The following is a 19,589-nucleotide window of genomic DNA, read 5'->3' as shown; positions in this document are numbered from 1 at the left end:
CACCCCTTACTCCTCTCCTTGTCGAGTACCTCATTGGCAAACTTGATGTTAATGCTGGCCTAGGCTACAACGGCCTTCCAAACCTCTTTTTGTTTTAAACTGGATAGTTCGTGTCCCTTCCCCTATCCCTTATTTTCAAAATAAAAGGCTGGAAGAGAATCGTTTCTCTGGCTTGTGGAAAGAGGCTGTCATCATCCTCATTCACAAAAGTGGCGACCATATGCTAGCTGAGAATTACCGCCCTATTTCCCTCTTCTTGTCCTGCTCCGAAATCTTGGAAAGATATGTCCACGACTGGCCACTACATAGTGAAACAGCAAGACAATTTGGTTAACTGCCCCCAACTTGCTCGACTTTACCAGCTTTGTCCTAAAATGTAAAAATTCACGGCAGGAAGTGCATACTATTTACATTGAATTTGCTAAAACCTTCTATACTATAAATCACAAGATACTTCTATCCAAACTCTTGTTTCTAAACGTTCCCATACCACTTATTTTATCGCTTGCCTCTTACCTTTCCAACCTTTATTCTGGATCCTGTATAATTTTCATTTTTTAGCAACGAGCTTTCCGCCACCCCCCTCTAGGGAAAACTCTGATGAACGGGCTGGTCAGGAATCGGAGGGTGTCGGATGAGCCCTCTATGTGGGGTCATAGAGTAGTCAGATTCGACCTTGAGGGCAACTCCGAAATAGAAAGAATAATAAGGAATCTCAGGGTAACACGTTGGGATTTCTATGAAATGCAGTTTAGCAACAACATGGCTCAACTTCAAAGGGGTGGTGACATCAGGAGCGAACTGGAAAGTGGTGTAAAAACTTAATGTCATTGACGCATATGAAGCCAGCTGTCTGGCTAAGATTATCAAGTCATCAAGGGATGTACCCTGGCGGAATAGGAGCCTAGCCAGGATGAGAATAGAGGTACAAAAACTCTTCAACCGGGCAAAACAAACTGAGGACTGGTCGAGGTACAAAAGTGCGCTGACTGCGTGTAGCCATGCAATCAGGGAAGAAAAACGGAACAGTTTTAGGGAATTATGTGAAGGACTCGAACAAACCACAGAAGCAACTAGGCTACACAAAGCTCTAGCCAAAGACGGGGCAATATCTTGATTTATCGAGAATGAGGAGGACAGAGTATACCTGCTTCCCAGAACTCATTTCCCGGGGTCCTACCCCACGGCGGAAGGCGACAACATTCTGCCCGACACCCCAGCAATGAACGCAAGGGGAAGAAAAGGGTACTGAAAACTAGCGGAAGAGGTATGTTGGGAAGATAGGGTAAGGTGGGCAGTGGGAACCTTTAAAATCACCCGGAGTAGATGGCGCCTTCCCAGCCTCCAGAGAGGCCTTGAAATCAAGCTAGGGTCCCTTCTAAGGGCAGTAGCAGCATAGCTATGGGATATATATGTACCAAGCGAATGGAAACCGCTAAAGAAGTCTTTATTTCGAAAGGGGTTAAAAAGGATCCTTTCCACAATAAATCTTTCAGACCAATTTGCCTAACATATTTCGTACTGAAAACGTTGAAGAAGGTGACAGACAACTATATTAGAACTAACGTTCTAATGCATAAACTAATACATCAGTGTCGATACGACGGACGGTCAACCGAAACTGCTTTGTATCAGCTGATGGGTGTAGTACTGCATGCCGTAGAAACAAAAGACATAGCACGGTGTGCGTTTTTGGATATCGAAGGATCATTCGATAACACATCGGGCGCAGAAATACAAGATGCTCTGATCCGCAAAAAAGTGAGAAACACCCTGGCTTTCGGGATGGGCAGAATGTCAGAGAATAGGCCAAGTAAAGTACCCACAGGTACAAATTCTATTGTCATGAATACTGCTCAAGGTTGTCCACAGGGTGGGGTACTATCACCGATTATGTGGAGTATGGTAGTGGATGAATTGCTGGACGAGCTAATGAATATTGGAATACACGTCCAGGGTACGTGAGGATGAGGATACCCTATGTGATAAAATCAAAACTGAACTATGAGTTAAGGTGTGTCCGCCAAAACCACCTTAGTAACATTCACTAAGAAGGGTGAGCTTGATCTCCTGAGAGCTATAAGGTTACATGGCATGGAAGTGAAATGAGAAACACAAACCAAATATTTGGAAATTATACTAGACCAAAAATTACTTTGAAAGATGCATGTCGGAAACACTTGTCGGAAAGCTACGGGGGCTCTGATGACTTGAAGGTCCGTAGTAGAAAAGAATGGGGTTGCACGCCGATGATGCTATTTTGGATATACACTGTCGCATCCTTGGAGGTTCTTCTGGGGTTAACCTCTCTGCATCTGCGCATATAGGCATAGATACAGAAGGAAGATGGATATTCTATTTTTGATTACCATTATTATTATTAATAAGGGTTGGCGCAACAATCTATATTGGATCAGGGCCTAGAAGTGTGTTAGAGCATTTCATTCAAGACCGTAAGGGTACACTACACTAACACTGTAGGGGCAATATGGTCAGCATTGCGGACTCAGCTATCCGGACAATTATTGATGCCAAGAGATAACATGACAACGGGTTTTCACTTCGATAAGAAACGTTGGAGTAACAGGGCAAACAGGGAGAGTGTGATTGTGACATATGACTTAAACCAGCAACTGATTGCTTGGTCCACTGTCGGATCCCTCACAGCAAAACAGAGGGCGCCAGGGTCATTGGTCCAAGAAAGATATGCTTGGAACCAATGGGTAAGCACCCTAGCATACTCCAGGCGAAAATATACGTCATAGACAGATGTGCCTCCTTTAACCTCCACAGGAACTACAGAGCGCAGAGTATTGCTATTTTGAGCGACAGCCAAGCGACTATCAAGGCACTTAGGTTCAACCAGGTGAACTCTAAACTGGTATGAGAATACCTTGTGAGACTGAATACACTCGGCTCGCTCAATAAGGTCCACCCAGAGCATCTGGGTTCCAGGCCATGTCGGGCTGGAAGGAAATGAGGCACCGGATGAAGGGAAGCAGATGTGCCTCTACACGGGCCGTAGCTCTTCTGTGGAATCGGAAATTGGTCCAAGGGTATGACATTTAAGAATGAAGAGGAACGGCTGAGGGAACTATATTGAGCGAGCTTTCCTGGAATGGAGCAGGCCAAAGCGATTATGGGGCCATACGAACCCAAGCGCACAAAGGACTGTTTAACCTCACCAAGAAGAACCTCCAGATTATAGTGTGAATATCCACTGATCACTGCCGATTAACCTATCACCTGGGGAAGAAAAGGATATCTACGGACACTGTGCTGAGTGTGTCTAAACCTCTATACGCGGGATACTGGGACCGTGTCTGGCACTTGTGCAAAGTAGGTCGAGACACCTGAAAGAATATTTACAGATACCAGGTTGAAATACTTGGAGATAGGGAATATATTAAAATTTGTAATGGTTACTACAGTATATAGCTAATAGGTACACTACCCCAGTCTCCAAGCGGGTATCGTCGGCACCAAAAGCCGACTCCTTGACACCTTGAGATAGGTGACAGACTGGTTCACGATGTGATAATATTTGATTGCAGCGCTGGGATCACTTACATAATAGGGCATGCATTTTTCAATAATTTCTCCCTACAATCCCTATTTATTATGATAATATTTAGTGCGATTCTAAAACATTGGTAGGTAGGGTACGTGAAATTTTGAGAATAATGTGATTTTCAATTTTCATTGCAGAAGAAAAACACATCTATGGTACTGTCACTGTCAACAACCTCACTCTCTTTGCTGAGCTAGCTAGAGTAATAGCATGTAATTATATGTCGCAAAACACTTATGGTCAGTTTTGTCATTTTTCCTCCTCCATGGCTAACTAAATTTAACTCCAAGTGATTTTTAGATGATATTGAACAAGGGGTCGTAGTCCAAAGGTAATTGTTGGTGACTTCAATGCTTGGGCCCGTGATTGGGGTAGTAGAGAGACAAATGCAAAGGACCGCAGTCTATTAGACGCTTTCGCATAGTTGGATATCACTCTGGCCAACGAAGGATATGTAACCACCTTTCAGAAAGGAGCGTCTGCCTCAATCGTAGACCTAACTTTTGTCAGCCCTGCACTGGCATGCGGTATGTCCTGGTGCGTCAGCAAGGACTACACCCACAGCGACCACCAGGCAATCTTCTTTGGGCTATCGGTGGGGTCACCGGGCAGAAGACCATCGAGCCCGAAACCGAGAAAGATGTCAGGCTGGTCCGCTAAAGCTCTGGATGAGCAGACCTTCATAGAGGTGTGGCTAGACCAACCTAATAAAGCAGGCGCCTCTGCGGAAAGAGCTGCCCATGTGGCCCAATGCATCGCCAAGGCGTGTGACGCGTCCATGCCAGGAGGTGTTCATTCCACAGTAGAACACCAAACTACTGGTGGAATACTGAACTGACCAGCCTTCGATCAGTCTGTCACCGAGCCAGAAGAGCGGCTCAGAGCGGTAGGCAGAATCGACCAAGGGCAAAAGGAACGCGCCTATAAGGAAGCCCGCAAAACCCTTAAGCTCGCCATCTAACGGAGCAAGAGGGAGAGCTTTAAGGAGCTCTGTTCGAAAGCGGACGTAAACCCGTGGGGGAGCGCCTATAGAATCGTGATTGGACGATTCAGAGGCGATCATCTCCGCAGATCACGTGCCCTTCACTCTTGTTAAAAATTATCCAGATGTTATTCCCACAGGAAGAGGAGTGCATAGACAGCTTTCAGCGACCTCTGAACGGCACGGGCACCAGTGATGAGCTGCTGGAGATCTGCGCTAGGATAGGAGATAAAAAGCCCCGGGTCTAGATGGCTTTCCGAATAGGGCCCTTAAGCTTGCGGTGAAATCCAGACCGGACATGTTCGCTGAGTTCTTCGAAGCGTGTTTGTCCGAGGGAATATTTTCTGCATCATGGAAACGACAGAAGTTGGTGCTACTGCCTAAGGCTGACATACCTCGAGGGGAGCCAACCTCCTACATATCTATTTGTCTTTTGGACCCTGTGGGCAAAATGCTTGAGCGAGTAATCTATAAAAGATTACTCCCGGTTATTGAGAGCCGGGAAGGTCTCTCAGATCGGCAGTATGGGTTCCGTAAAGCCAGATCAACCATTGATACCATCAAAATGGTTACTGGCGTGACCGAAGATGCAATCCACGGAAAGAGCAGTACTAGCAAATATTGCATAGTAATGACCCTGGATGTGAGAAATGCATTCAATTCGGCCTACTGGAACCTAATATGGAAATCTCTGGCGAAGATTGGTATTCCCGCTTATCTTGCAGCTATTGCCAACAGCTATTTACAAGAACGGAGGCTTGGGTATGACACCGATGACGGACCCCAGGAGTACGTTGTTTCCGGTTCAGGACTGTCTCATATGATGCAGCATTCGTCGTCCCATTCACATCCTGGCAGATGAGATGACGAATATATATAATGCGAAGTCTATCTCTCCTTTATCACAGACGAAGAACGTCTAAAGGGAGAGATCTCTAAATAGATGGCAAGAGCGTTGGGAACGCTCGGGAAAGGGTCGGTGGACACACAGGCTCATCCCTGCCATCAAGGAGTGGTTGGAGAGACGGCACGGTGAGATTAATTATAATCTTACTCAGTTTCTCACTGAGCATGGAGTGGTTTTAGTGGGTAAGAATCCCACACGCTGGCGTATCCAGGCCAGTGTCTTTTGAAAATTTCCACCTCCTCAAAAAAAAAAAGACAGACAGACAGACAGACATTGAACCGATTTTAATAATGTTTTGTTTTGCAAACATGGTATCTCATTTGATTTTTGTGATAAAATGGTCGTTGAGGGCGGGATGAATCATAGTACTTCAAACGTTCCAAAATAGTTCAAACTGATCTGGTTTGGATAATAGTTACTATTCTCGAGCCTTTTATGAATAAATTTTACCACTACATATTTATCTTATTCTTAAATAAATGTTATTATTGTTTATATAATCACTGACTGATGTCACTTGCAACATATTATTCACAACCGTCACAGCCGTCTTTTATAGGGGTAATTCCTTATTACTGCTAATTGCTAGTGAATCTCGTGAACAGTTACATCTCAAGATCAAGATGGGAATTGACTAATTAATTTAAGATAGTATCTTGATGGAAAGCAAGTGAGTCAACACACGATTAGAGGCACAAATAAGTTAGTATTGTTTATCTGTTTAAACTCAGCTCATGGAAAACGCAAGGAGCTTCCTAATCTAAAATTTTGAAACTTGAATACTTCTTCTTTTATCCCAAGTAGGATATACGTTTTATTCTATAGTATTTGCAGAATGAGATGAGAAGGATCTGAACCTTCACATATTTGCATCAATTTTTATAAGTTGATACGAAGTTTCCAAAAACGATAGAAGATCCTCTGGAAAAGTTTCGATGGCAGACTAGCGAATGCTACTATAGTGTAACGCGAATTTCATGAGCGGGCTTCAGAGTTATTAAGAGATTTAGATATATTGCTATGTGAGAACCTTCGCTTTTATTCTTTAATTCCGGTAAAGATTGTAGTATGTAATAATATGTACATCTAGGCTGCAAATAGCTATCTGATGATTTGCTTTTAGATGACTGGCATTTGCGACTGCGTGGGTTGCTATCTTAGTCATTAAAGACCATATTCACTTCGACGTACTATGTCTGCACAATAGATTGAATTCCGCACTAGTCATTAAATTCCACACACTATGATTGTTGTTTTCTTTTGCTTTTAAGATAGATTTTTTATAAATTGTACGCATTGTGGTCCATCTTCGCCATTGAAGTGGTTTTGAGAGTATCGAACTCCTCACGGTTAAAGCCAGTTAAGGTGAATTTCGTAGGGTTTGAATCAGGTGAATTGTGTACGCAGGGGGCCTTCTTTCGAAATTAGATTAATATAATTTGCGTAGCTTTTAGAACTGTTCATATTGGGTCTTCCCTGGAAAAGAATGTTTTCCAACATTTTTTTTTGTTTATTATGAACACTTTAGGAGATAACCCGTAGCGAAGTTTTTATTTTGATTTCCAGGAACATCATGAATGTATGATAGGATAGGGATAGGGAAAACCAAATTGGTTGCTCTTACGTTAAGAATAAGAGTATCGATATTAACAATGTATCTTTCGGACAATTTCATCTGATCAATGCCCTTCTCTTTAATTTTTTTTCAGGGGCTACTATACTTGATATGTTATAGAACGGCCAGAACTTGCTTTTTTAAAAACCAGTATGTAATACAGAAAACACCGTTCGACATCATTTAATATGTTTTATTACTTCTGGTTACCATGGACTCACTATTAAAACCAATCCTTCCTTCCATCTTCAAGCAAATACTTCATACTTCCTTAAAGGGCTGCAAATAATTTTATATTTCTCATCAGTGCAAATAAATCTTTCTTATTCTATTTATTTAGAATTTATTGCAAAGATTCTCTTTTAAATTGCAATGCAAATTAGGATATCTGGTACCAATTATGCAAAACATCACATCGTTGTACTGTGCGATATGCCCTGAAAAGCCATTAACTGCAAAGTAGCCATGGTTGTCTAGCAAATGCTCTCAATTTGTGTTTTCATATTATTATGATAATACTGAGAGATAGATGTGCCACTAAATGCATTTAAATTAATGTTGCTGGTAATAATTTATGTATGGTGCCTTTATTGTAATTAGGGCAGTTTGAAAATTTAAGGGGGTCATCCCGTGTGTCGGGATGGACAAAATTGATTTTTCTTTTTTTTGCATGAATTGTATCTATATATAGTGGAGAATATGTGGGCAAAGGGATTTTCCGATATTCCGAGCCATTCAGAAATTACAGTGTTAGACAGGTAAGGAGTTTGCAGCCGCGGCTAGAGTACTCGATGAGAAAGAGCATCGAATCTTTTTTTATCTGTTAGTTTTTTACCTGAGCCTTATAAATTCGAACACAGGTATAAATATAAAAAGATGGGAAACCAGTCAATCGTCTAAACTTATTTGCTGTTTGGAATAAAAAGGATAATCCAGTCTAGAGCGAGCACTGAAAGGCTTTCAAGCTATACTCAGTTATATTTTGTTGTTGTAAGTATTGTGCTGTTTCTGTGTTCAGTGATTTTTTTAAATGGATCGTACGAAGGGAGATCGCTTTAACGTTCAATGTCATGCTCGCACTAAAAAGGTTATCAACAACCTCACTACATTCTTTTGGGCTAGCTATTCGTCGACACAAAAATTCGATAGAAGGAATGAAGCAAGAAATTTGGGCAACTTTCTTCCATAAATGTTCCACAGACGAAAATCCTCAGCATCAAAATTGTCCAGCAGGCGAGGACAGTTGGTGCAAATGGCGCAAAGCGGAAGCTAAAGGAGAACTGGATAGTTTCCACCACGAGAAGGCACCTTTGACTGAAGAAGTTCAAATAGTAATCAAACCAATCTACGAAGATTTGCCACGAGATGATCTCTTGAACAGATGTTTAGGAGCAGAGACTCAGAATAACAATGAGTCGTTAAATGCATTGATCTGGACTTTCGCTCTTAAACACCTTCATTCTGGGGCCAAGGTCGTAGAAATAGCCACTTTTCTGGCTGTAATTATTTTCAATGAAGGATTCAATGGCATTCTCAAAATCCTAGTGACAATTGGATGTCAAGTTGGTCACATATGTCAGGTTTACGTCGACCGCCGTAATGAAGCGCGAATTTGGTGGTCCGAACGACGTTCGACTGACCTCGCTAAAAGAGCCAGAATTGAAATTAGAGAGCAACAATCGACCTTACAAGACTTTTTTGAAGAAACGGAAGGTGCTCTCTATGGACCAGGTATAGCAGATTAATGGTGAGTTAAAATTTTACTGTTGATAATCACATTTAAATTTTCACATGCGTTTTTCTCGAAACTGCATCTTGAAAATTGGCTGCCACCATAGCTCAAAATTTATCCAACCAAATTCTTTGAAATTTTCATGACTTCTTTAATACATATTTCTACGGTCCGCAAACTAGGATAATTGCAATCGGATGGATCGTTTTTATTTTATATTATTCATAAAAAAAGCCGTAAAAAAACACCAAAATCCAAAAAATTAAGTTTAAAAGCCCACCAAAAATTTACCTTTTAATATTTTCTAATTATATTAGTTTGCGGGCCGTGGAATATTGTCCAAATCAAAATGCCGTTTAGTTTTTTTTCCCCAGGTTAACACACCCCAGGTTTTTTTGGAGATGGGTGCATAAATTGACACGTATTCCGAAAACTAGCTACGATATCAAGGTGAAAAATTTATCACATATACTAGAGACATCAGTAAACATACGTTTCTATCTTTGTCCAGTCCTCCAGAATAAATTTCCAAAAAAAGGCAAAAAAACGGCCCTCACACGGGATGACCCCCTTAAGTGAAAGAGACACAAAGAAACTTTACCCTTGGAAATTGATTTATTTATGATAATGGTGCATCGGGTTGCATTGCGTGCATTACTAATTTACATTTTACTAAAAACCATTCAATATTCAACGGTAATCCGTCAGACCGCCAACAATATCAGAGAAGTAGCCTGAAACCGGTTGGCACTTTACTTTGAGCTATTCCTGTTGCTCTATGGTTCTAGGGAGGCTTCATGTCAGAGAATTCTTTTCATCAACGAGAGGAAGGGAAGTCGTTAGTTCGTCGGTCAAGTTCAACCTTTTTCATAAGAAGAAGTATCTCAAAGTTACGTTCTTCAATTATCAACGCTTCCCAACACTTCTCTTTTTAAAAGTAGCTCCCCTGTGTCTGCATAGATTTGTTGTGTGAATAGCCGTTCTTCTCGCGCAATCATTTCTTTTGGGTCCTCTCCCATATAATCCTTATAAATGTTCTCGCGTTCCTTAGTGAGGGAACGCTTGGGGTGACTCCTGCAACTAACATTACAGCCATAAGCTCATCGTCTCTGCACTCGTACAACGTGGTTATGATAGTGCTCCTTCCTAAAAAACCAAGACATACCGTAAAGCAGAATGTACTCATGAGAAGGTATCTGGAAGTAGAGTTTCTAAAGTAGCCTTGCCCGCAGCTGGTTTGATTTGTTCGAAAAATCTTACCTTCGAGTTGAGTGGCAATGCAAGGTACTTAACTGTTGGCTTTGAATCAATAATTCCTTCATCGATCGCCGTAGACAGCACGGCGAGATTTCTCTTTTTAGTCAAGATGACTACTTAGGTCTTTTTTCGAAAGGAAAGTTGAAACCATCCGGTTATCCGTCGCGTCAATATGCCAAGTATCCTCTGTTTAGCACCGCAACATCACAGATTTGACTATACGCTCCACAGATTTGACTAAACGCTGGACTTCCGTGGTATCTTTTCTCGCGGAGCACGAATTGGCCTCTCATATAATATTATAATATGAAAAGAATTATCTAATATACCATACCTGCTATCTTACTGATTTGAAGCCATTGGCAACATCGATCGTTAGGAGGAATACTTTACTACGCTCGATAAACTATCTCTGTAACCTTAATGAGCTCTTCCACGGTAGATTTTCCTTCTCTAATATCGAATTGCCTTGCAATCCTCAACCCCTTTCACGCTTCTGATATCAATTCAAACGGAATTTGCAGAAAATAATGCCGCACGATACGGCTCATCCGTTCAGCTGAGTTTCCGCAAATCTTCGATTTCTCCAGTGACCAGCTTATAACCATGTTTGGATGAGACCAGCTTATAGCCATGTTTGGCTGCTTATAACCCCATGGCGTGGAAACCCCGCAAGTTGTTGTTATTAGGTTCATAACTGAATTTTCGACAGCATCAACTGCATCTTCACCGCCTTTGCTTGTCCTAAAAGCTTCGGCGAATCTTCCAATTCATGTGCCATTCATACATTCCGTTTAAGATACACTCTGAAAAGAATTATCCCACAACTAGGACGTTGCCCCGAACCCCGAATGCAGCGTTAGCTGTTAAGTCGAGATGTCATGAATCTGAACATTTATTCAGATATTGTTTACTTATTGGCACTAGGTAAGCTCTTACCAACGCAGCGAACTGAGCATGAGAGATATAAATTGTGTTCACATTTCCCAGTTCCACCCTGAAGATTGGACACCGCCCTGATTCGGCAGTAGATTCAACGCTCTTAACTGCTATGCCACAATCCTTCCTCAGAACTCAAGTTATCTTTTCGTTTCAAGTTTTGATGGCCACTTCAACTTCCGGTTTTCTGATTAAAGAAATGAAAATCTTAGATTTCCAAAGAGTACATTGGCTTTGGGTTAGACACGGACACTTTATCTCACGGCTGTTTGCTTCGTATCTTTGTCTGTTACCTACGTTTCTCATATGAAAGACACGTTTGCCCATTTCCATCGGGGTTGATATGATAACGGATTCGCCGAGGATTTTCGGAAAGATTTTACTATTGGGTCCATGAGCCCGTTCGTTAAGCCTTTGCTGAGGGCTGCAAGTTGTAAGCGGCTTATATTTGCCACGCATTCCTGGGAACGCGTGTCCACCTTCGTTGTCACAGTAGCTGTTAACTAATCTCCAGCATGGTCTCACTTCAAACCTACTTAACCACTATCAACGATGTCTTCTGAGCTTGCTTCAAGGACAGGAGAACTACAAAGTTCTGGAGTTACCATCTCCGTATCGGCATCATTTTGCAAGATATATTTTGTATTTGGTCGTGCGCGCCCTGGAGTCGTATTGGGTATTTCATTTTTTGACACTTTCTTCGCTGTGCGCTCCAGAGAGTGACACATTTTGTATTGCTCCCAAATGCAGCCAGTTCCTTATCGTTCCCTAATTTCTCCTCGGTTTTTGCAATGGCCAGGAAAGAGGGTATTCTTAGAAATTCGCTACCCCAGTTCCTTCAAGCCTGCCCTATTTCTAGTTGAACCTGAAACTCAGGGGCGGACCAGCGATCGCTCAGAGTGACCTGAACTTGTATTACCTGTTTATTACATGCTATCTAACCAGGGTCCTAAAGGGTTGGTTTCTGATACACCCCACAACTACTGCTTCGTTAGAGGCAAGCTTACATAATCACATTTATGTTAGCTGAGAACTGCCAACTCACCGTCTGGTGGTTCCTTTTTCTACACTTTACTTTTGAATTGAAGCGGAACTCACAAAGGGGATTGCTGTAAATAGTTCCTTGCAGGTGGTAGTGTTTGTAGTTTCACATATTTGGAAGATACCAGGACGAGCAGTTTGAAGTTGTTCCAGCTTTGATAAAATGGTAGTTCCGGAGAAAATAAGCTTTGTAAGGTTTTGGTTGGTAGGAGCCCGACGTTCACCTGATTACGTATGCGATTTAAGAAGGAAATCCGTCTTATAACAAAAAGACAGACAGATCGAAAATCGGTTTTAATAAAGGTTTCTTGCACACAAAACCTTAAAAACTAAGCAAAAAATGAAAAAAACTTGAAATCTGAGGATTAGGTCCTGAATTTACTGATGAAGAATGTGAGTTCAATCAAATTCCCAACACACTCCATTGGGAACTAATCCCACATACAATATCGAAATCTAGCATAGATACTGAGAGGCTCCACTTGATGACACATGCTGAGACTAAAATCAAGCCGACAGATAAACAGTTGGATGCAGGGAAAATAATTTTTAGCTAAAATGTCTGGAGACAGACCACAATCCTTGAGGTGTGCTGTCACTGAGGGGCAATTGTCTTCTAAGGAATCTATGGGCATGGGTCTTCTGAAAATCTTAATATGTCAAACTAATCGGTGAAAAATAAAAAAGTGGTTTCCAACAATCGAAGTCTCATTTGCAGCTTAGGATGATGATGACGCATACAACTTATAACCAGTAAGGTAGAGTGTAACTAATATTGAAAAGGCCAACTGAGCTACCTTCGTTCAATGAGTACTTCCTTTGACCTTCAATAAAGAAGTAGGCTAGCATGAATAGTGTCCAAAATAACTTCAAAACCATTACTTGGATGAAGTTAGATAATAAAAAGAGATGATAAGCTTATCTGATTATTTGCGTTCTTGAAATGTATGCTCAAAACCTTCTGAGAGAAACGAATGAATCGTCAAGCAGCGACTCTGAACGGCAATGGTGATACGTAGCTTAAGCTGCATCTATAAACGGGTCGATAAGTTGTGATGTCTTATAAAAAATTTGTGGTATTGGATTGCTTATAACGGCCCTTGGATTAATTAATAAAAGATATTTATATTACCTTTTTACGGGCTATACTCTGTTGCTGTGAAATCACTCAAACTGCCGGAATGCCCATTTATGGCAAAGGAACCATTGGGCGGCCGGCTGTCAAAAGGTAGTGTAGGTCCCAGGGAGAACCGGGTATTGATACTCACGATGAAGCATAAAACCTGGAAAACGAGTGCTAAACCAGCACCAACATTTCATCTACCAAATCATCATTCATCACCACGCACGCACAAAAATGACAGCGACCCTTCCGCGCCCAAAAACGGGACAAATTGTACCAACTGGTCTCCTCTGCTAGATGTTGGGTTGGGTTGATAACCATATGTTACAGGGTCACGAAAGGAGCCTCGGACTGAGAGGATTCTACAACAATGCACCTTAATAATGCCACTCGCTAACAAGAATTCCAGCCGAACTTGTTAAAGGTGGAGACGACCAACTACATCAAATAGTTTATCAACTTATGCTCAAGGTTTGGGGTTGCGAATCAATTCCTGATGACTGGCAATGACAAAATTTATGAGAGGTACTACGATCGATAGGTTGTGGATAAAATAGTCTGCGGGTTATTTAATATGGGTGAGGATGATTCTGCCCGGAAAGTCTTTAAGGCCAACATCTATGGTGGAGAAAGAACACATGGCAGGCCCTATCTCAGGTGAAGCCAAGACGTTGGCTAGGACATCAGATAGTTTTCGGGAATATCCAATTAGTGAACCTCGACGCAAAACCAGAATGTCTGGAGTTCCTTACTAAGTTGAGGATGATGATGATGGAGTGCTGGACTCTATTCACGCAAAGTTATTTCGCAGAGTTAGGCTTCCTTCAGTCATGTCATAGCGACAATGCAACGTTTTAGGACGGGAAGACTCTTCGGTTTTCTGCTAATTTTGTCAAGATGAGGTTTCTTGTGGCATATTCAGATAATACACCAACAGTACAGATGAGTGAGTAATATCATGATTCAATATTAATGTCCATTATAATTGGGAGTTTTAACATCAATACTCCAGGATCTAACCACTGAAATACATAACTGCTGATCCTCAATTCGCGTAATGACACTTTAGTCAACATGGTCAAGTGAGAAGTCGTACTGACATCTCCTGTTATTTAGCTCTAGTCAGGAATTTAAGCGACATTACATTCGAACCAAATGTATCCCTCGCCTCAACATCGGATTCGATACGAAGGAAGCTCAGAAAGTTTTGACGAAGAGTATAATATTCGTGAAACCATGATCTTGGAGACAAATTTGTGAGGAGATGGTTTCAATCCACATTTTCCAGACAAACCGTATGGAAAGTTTCTGACGCGGAATATAGCTCCCTGGAAGCTAACCTGCCTGTAGGTGATATGTGGCTGGGAGCCAATTTATCTTTTTCTCTTCGAGAGCGATGTGTGGCTCTCTAGGAGCCGAGCCTCTTGTGTACCAAAACCTTTAGTGGATGGTGGTAACCACACCCGGTTCGAGGTGACTCTACTATTAACAAAATGCGTGGGATCTATACAGGAAGTCTCTCCCAATACATGGCGTCATGCAAACCGTACCGCACCCGTACTCACCGATGCACTGATACTGTGTGGAGTTGCCAGATCTCTCATCAGGCGCGTCCCTTCGTGCGGATAAGGGAATGCTCGGTGTAGGAATATGCACTTGTACGCAATTGGTTGGGTAGATGGGAGAAAAACACCCACCCCCGGACAAAAATGGCTATGGAAAGGATACCCAGAACAAGAAACCAATATGGAAGAAGAAAGGAGAGAAAAATTTAGTATAGGTGGCTTTTGAGAGTGGGCAAGCAGGCTCCCGGCCGTCGATATCCCTCGACTGCAGTACCTCGGTGGTGGATTACATGGCCACTGGTGTATCGAATACTACAAGTAGCTTGGAGCAAAAGGCATTTAAAAGGAGTGCATAAATCTCGAGAACGCCTGTTTTAAAAATACGAAAAGAAGCTTCACAAACTGGTCATTCATTAGCCCACAGTGGGGTGACTAAACCTGGTCGGGATATGTCGTAAGACCTAGTGTTTGATCCATTTTGGAGAAGCCCCACGATCCTGCGATTTCCCCCGAAGTCAACGATGTTGAAGGGAGGAAATTAGGGAAGTTCCCGGGAGATTAATAAATACAGAAGTGCCCAGTGTGAAAACCAAGCAGAGGAGCAATTCCAGAATACGGACGAATCATCGTTTGAAAGGATATACACAAAGTGCATTAGCCCACCAAAAAAAGGTAAGGTTGAAGAGAGAAGTAGAGAGGGTGTAAACGATTCTTTCAGATCCCCCCTGGACGCGAAAAGGCAAAAAGGTCTCTTACCGGCAGAAGGGAAGGCAAACAAACTGACCAAAATCGTGGAAACAGCGACGCCGGGTTCCAATCGACCCAAGGGAGGTGAAACCCTAAAAAGAAACTAAGGAAGCATGGACCAAGGTTGCGGAAAGAAAAGATTACCTCCCGAATTAATTATCATCTCGAAAAAAAGTTAGTAGTAGTAGAGAAGTCCTTAGGGGAAGAAACACAAGTACAGACCAGACAGCAGGAGATTGTGATACAATGTAAAGATATTTATGAAATCACAACGAAGGATCCGCGGCGCCTTAGAAAAACAGTTCGGACCACTTGGTTCGCAAGATTCCACAATCAGAGGTCTGAGAGAGGCATATGGAGGCACGCAAACGAAAACTATAAGCTTACCAGCTGAATCAGCGGGAAAACTGGCAAACGGCAAATAGGTTTGGTCGTTTGCCGACTCAGGAGCAAGTGCTACTTTATATGCCATATAGCGGTGACTGTGACAGGTAAAAAAAAATCAGAAAATGTGGGGGAGTGCAATGTTGAGCCTGAAAAACTTTACAAAGGGAAGAAGGGCATCGACTGTTGGCACGTTGCAGCCAGCGGCAGATGCCTAGCGTTTAGGAGAGCATTGAATGCAGTAAAGAAATGAGGCTGATACAAATCATCATCAACCACTGCGAGGCAGCGCTAGACCTACTCTCACAGCCCGTTTCTGAAAAGCTCGAAGCTGCTATAATCAGCAAGCCTTATCGCAACAATTAGAATGGTGCCTGGGCTATTGGGCTACAGATGTAAATGGTGAGGCGGTGATATGGGTGTGTGAAAATCAAGCGATGGATTTGGATTCGTCAGGCCAAAAATAGCTGGCATATTAATATATAGTCGCTATGCTCCATCAGGGCCAACGATAGCAGAATTCGAGGGAATGCTAGGTATGTTGGTCTCGGATACAAGAAGTCGAGACCTCAAGATCATAGCGGATGATTTCAACGCGTGGGCTGTGGATTGTCGAAATACGAACACCAGGGGCCGTATCCTGCTCGAGGCTTTTGTGGAGCATGGTCGGGCCCAATAGCCGATCTGACATATGTGAGTACCACATTGACGGGGAGAATGGCATGATTTGTCAGTTAGCGTTATGCTCATAGCGACCGCTAGGCAATTTTCCTCTAGATCAAATATGGGTCATGCGGCGACATGTGTTCCGGCGGAGCTGGAAACCAAGGCTGGCCCGTCAGAAAGTTTGAAGCGAATGTATTCAAGAAAATACTATTAGGAGGACACAATCCTGGTGGTGCGGCTTCAGAAAAGGTAGAGAAAATAATGAGATGCATAATGAGAGCATGTAACGCCGCTATGTCAGGGCGGGGAGTCTTTGCAAAAAGGGTTTTCAAATTATTGGTGGAATGAAGTGATCGTGGAGTTGCGGGCTGCATATTTTCGAGCTAGAAGGATCTGCCCACGGTCTAGAGGAAGACCAGATTTCGACGAGGAACGCGTGAGATTTCAGAAACGGTAGAGCAAATGATGCGACGCATAATGAGAGCATGCGACAGTGCCTTAGACTCGCTGCCTTTGTCCTTGCAAAAAGTTAGTCAAGCCATTGGTGGAATAAAGAGATCGCGGAGTTGTGGGCTGCATATTTTGGAGCTAGAACGATTTGCCTACGATCTAGAGGAAGATCAGACTTCATCGAAGAATGGCAAGTATATGTGAACCTTCGCCGTAGGCTTAAGCAGGTTATACGAACCAACAAGCGAGAATGCTTCAAGGAACTCTGCGCAGAGGCAGACCAAAGCCCCTGGAGAACAGCGTGCAGAGTGGTTATAAAGAAGATGAGAGTGCGAACATCAAAAGTGACCTGCTCGCATCTGCTGCTCGATAGCGTGGTGGCGCTTCGCCCCTTGCATAAAGGGGAGAGCAAAAACATAAGCATTGAACATAAAGATGGTCTAGTATGGAGTGAAAATTCGGATTTGGATAGGCCCAATCAACGGTCAACACCGTAGACGTCATTTTGAAGTTGGCTCGAGACACGATGTCGTCTAATAAATACTGTGTCGTGGTGTTGTTGGACGTTGAAAATGCATTCAATTCATCCAGTTGGGAGTGGATAAAGAACTCAGTGGCTTAAACGGATGTCGCTAGTTATTTGACTAAGTTCCTCGAAAGTTACCTCGCGGAGAGGAAACGATATGGATGAGGGATCCAAGCAGTACACCGTCATCGCAGGAGTACCACAGGGCTCAGTGTTGGGTCCTCTTCTGTGGAACGTGATGTATAATGGGATCCTTTCCTTCCCTTGCCAGAGGAGGTTAATCGGTATCGTAGATGATCTAGCCCTTGTTGCCGTCGCGAAACAACCTGAGGATGTGGAAGTGTACGCTAACGAAACCATTAGCGCCATAAAAGGGTGGCTAGAAGTGATTCAGCTTGACCTTGCGGAACAGAAGATGGCGGTGGTCTTGATTACCAATCGAGGAATACGGTTAATATTCGTGTTGGTGGCCACATCATCACTTCGAAGTCCCGATTATCAAATACCTGGGGGTGATGATTGACGCTAAAATTAGTTTTAATGGACACCTGGACTATACCTTGGGAAAGCGGCAAATACCAGCGTATCATATGCGCGGATGATTCCTAACATTGGAGGTCCAAGTTACAATTGCGGCCGAAGTGGTTCGGTCTTCACTATTATACACGGCACCTGTTTATGAAGAAGCACCAGCGTGTGAGAGTAACCGGAGGAGAATAAACACGTCTTACCGCTGATTGGCACTAAGGGTGTGCAGTGTCTTCAGAACAATATCAGGCAAGGCACATTTTGGCAAGTGAGGCACGCTATCTGTACTAGAAAAGGAGAATGAATCCACCTGAAAAGGATACAGAATAGCGAAAGGCGGCAAAGCAAGAATCGCTGGAAAAGTGGCAGCAACGGTGGGATGACCTGCAGAGGGGTATATTACGGGCCGAAATTGGCGTACACGAAGAACTTGGAAAAAGGCAGCGCGCAAGGAGGCCGCGAAGAAAGCAAGATTTGATTGCTTAAAGTGCAGTTTTGGTTACATATTGTTAAAGCTTTGTGTAGATATCTTTCTTTTCCTCCTTTTTTGAAACTATTTCACTGAGTTTGTTGCCTGCTTATCTACTGCCGCAAAGAGATGCACCTGATGTGAAATCTGATTGTTCCTTCCCCAAAGAAAAAGTCACTAGGGCAAGGTCCTACATATTAAAAGAATTGCTGAAAATGACTAACAATTCATCCCATGAAATCCCGTCGTTTGCATGGATTAACACTCATCAGAAACTCGGGGCTGCTCTATCTTCGTGGGGAATCTCAACCCTAACATAAATATCTGCAACAAATGAGTGTCCACAGAGCTTGAACTTAGACTCGGGATTCCCATGGAATATTAATGGAAATTGTTGATTTCCCTGTAGATGTTACGCAACAATTGATTATACAACATTACACAACATGATACAACATATCTTACCGTTAGCGATAGGTTCAAAAGCAATGCCCGGGTCATTTCCTTTAGAGTATCCAGAACGAACATCCTGGATATCTCACGTTCTCTTCCATAGTTCGTCATGGAAAATCAGGGGAATTGGGATGACGAAGCCGGAACAATTCGAAATTACGTATCATGCACCGCTTTCAGCGCGCCTAGGTGTTCTGTACTAAAAAACAGCTTTGTTTTGACTCATTCATAACGTTCTTACGTGTGTAAGTACGAGTATATGCTCTCAACTATTCAAGTTCTATTCATTCTAAAGATAATAAAAAAGTTTTGTTTTCAAACTCAATGAGATTTTTCGACACGAATTTCCAATGATTCCATCTATCAGAATCTCTAAAGTGAATTCAATGAATTATTTCTTATCTCCTTGTGTCATCATCTTGTTTATATTTATAACCTTCGATGAATATGTATTATGATTGAGGCTCAGAACCCGAAATTATTAAAAAGTACAAATTTTTATACTCTAGATGGTGGGGATCAATCAGAGAATGGCTTGGAGTCGCTTAGTAAGGGGGTAGATACTTGAAACTTAATAAAGATACTTTAAACATCCAATTCTGCGTTGTACTCGCCCGATATTCCTTAATCTAAG

General features: G+C 42.5%; 1 protein-coding gene across 1 annotated transcript in view; it reads right to left on the bottom strand.

Moving 5' to 3' along the window:
• LOC119655101 overlaps positions 1-19,589 on the bottom strand; it is a 171,393-nt gene that overhangs the window by 84,553 nt on the left and 67,251 nt on the right. The gene's annotated exons all lie outside the window — the stretch shown is intronic.

This window comes from Hermetia illucens, chromosome 4 (assembly GCF_905115235.1).
Source record: "Hermetia illucens chromosome 4, iHerIll2.2.curated.20191125, whole genome shotgun sequence".
Lineage (NCBI taxonomy): Eukaryota > Metazoa > Arthropoda > Insecta > Diptera > Stratiomyidae > Hermetia > Hermetia illucens.
Note: the sequence above shows the minus strand (reverse complement) of the source record. Positions and strands in the feature narration are given on the sequence as shown.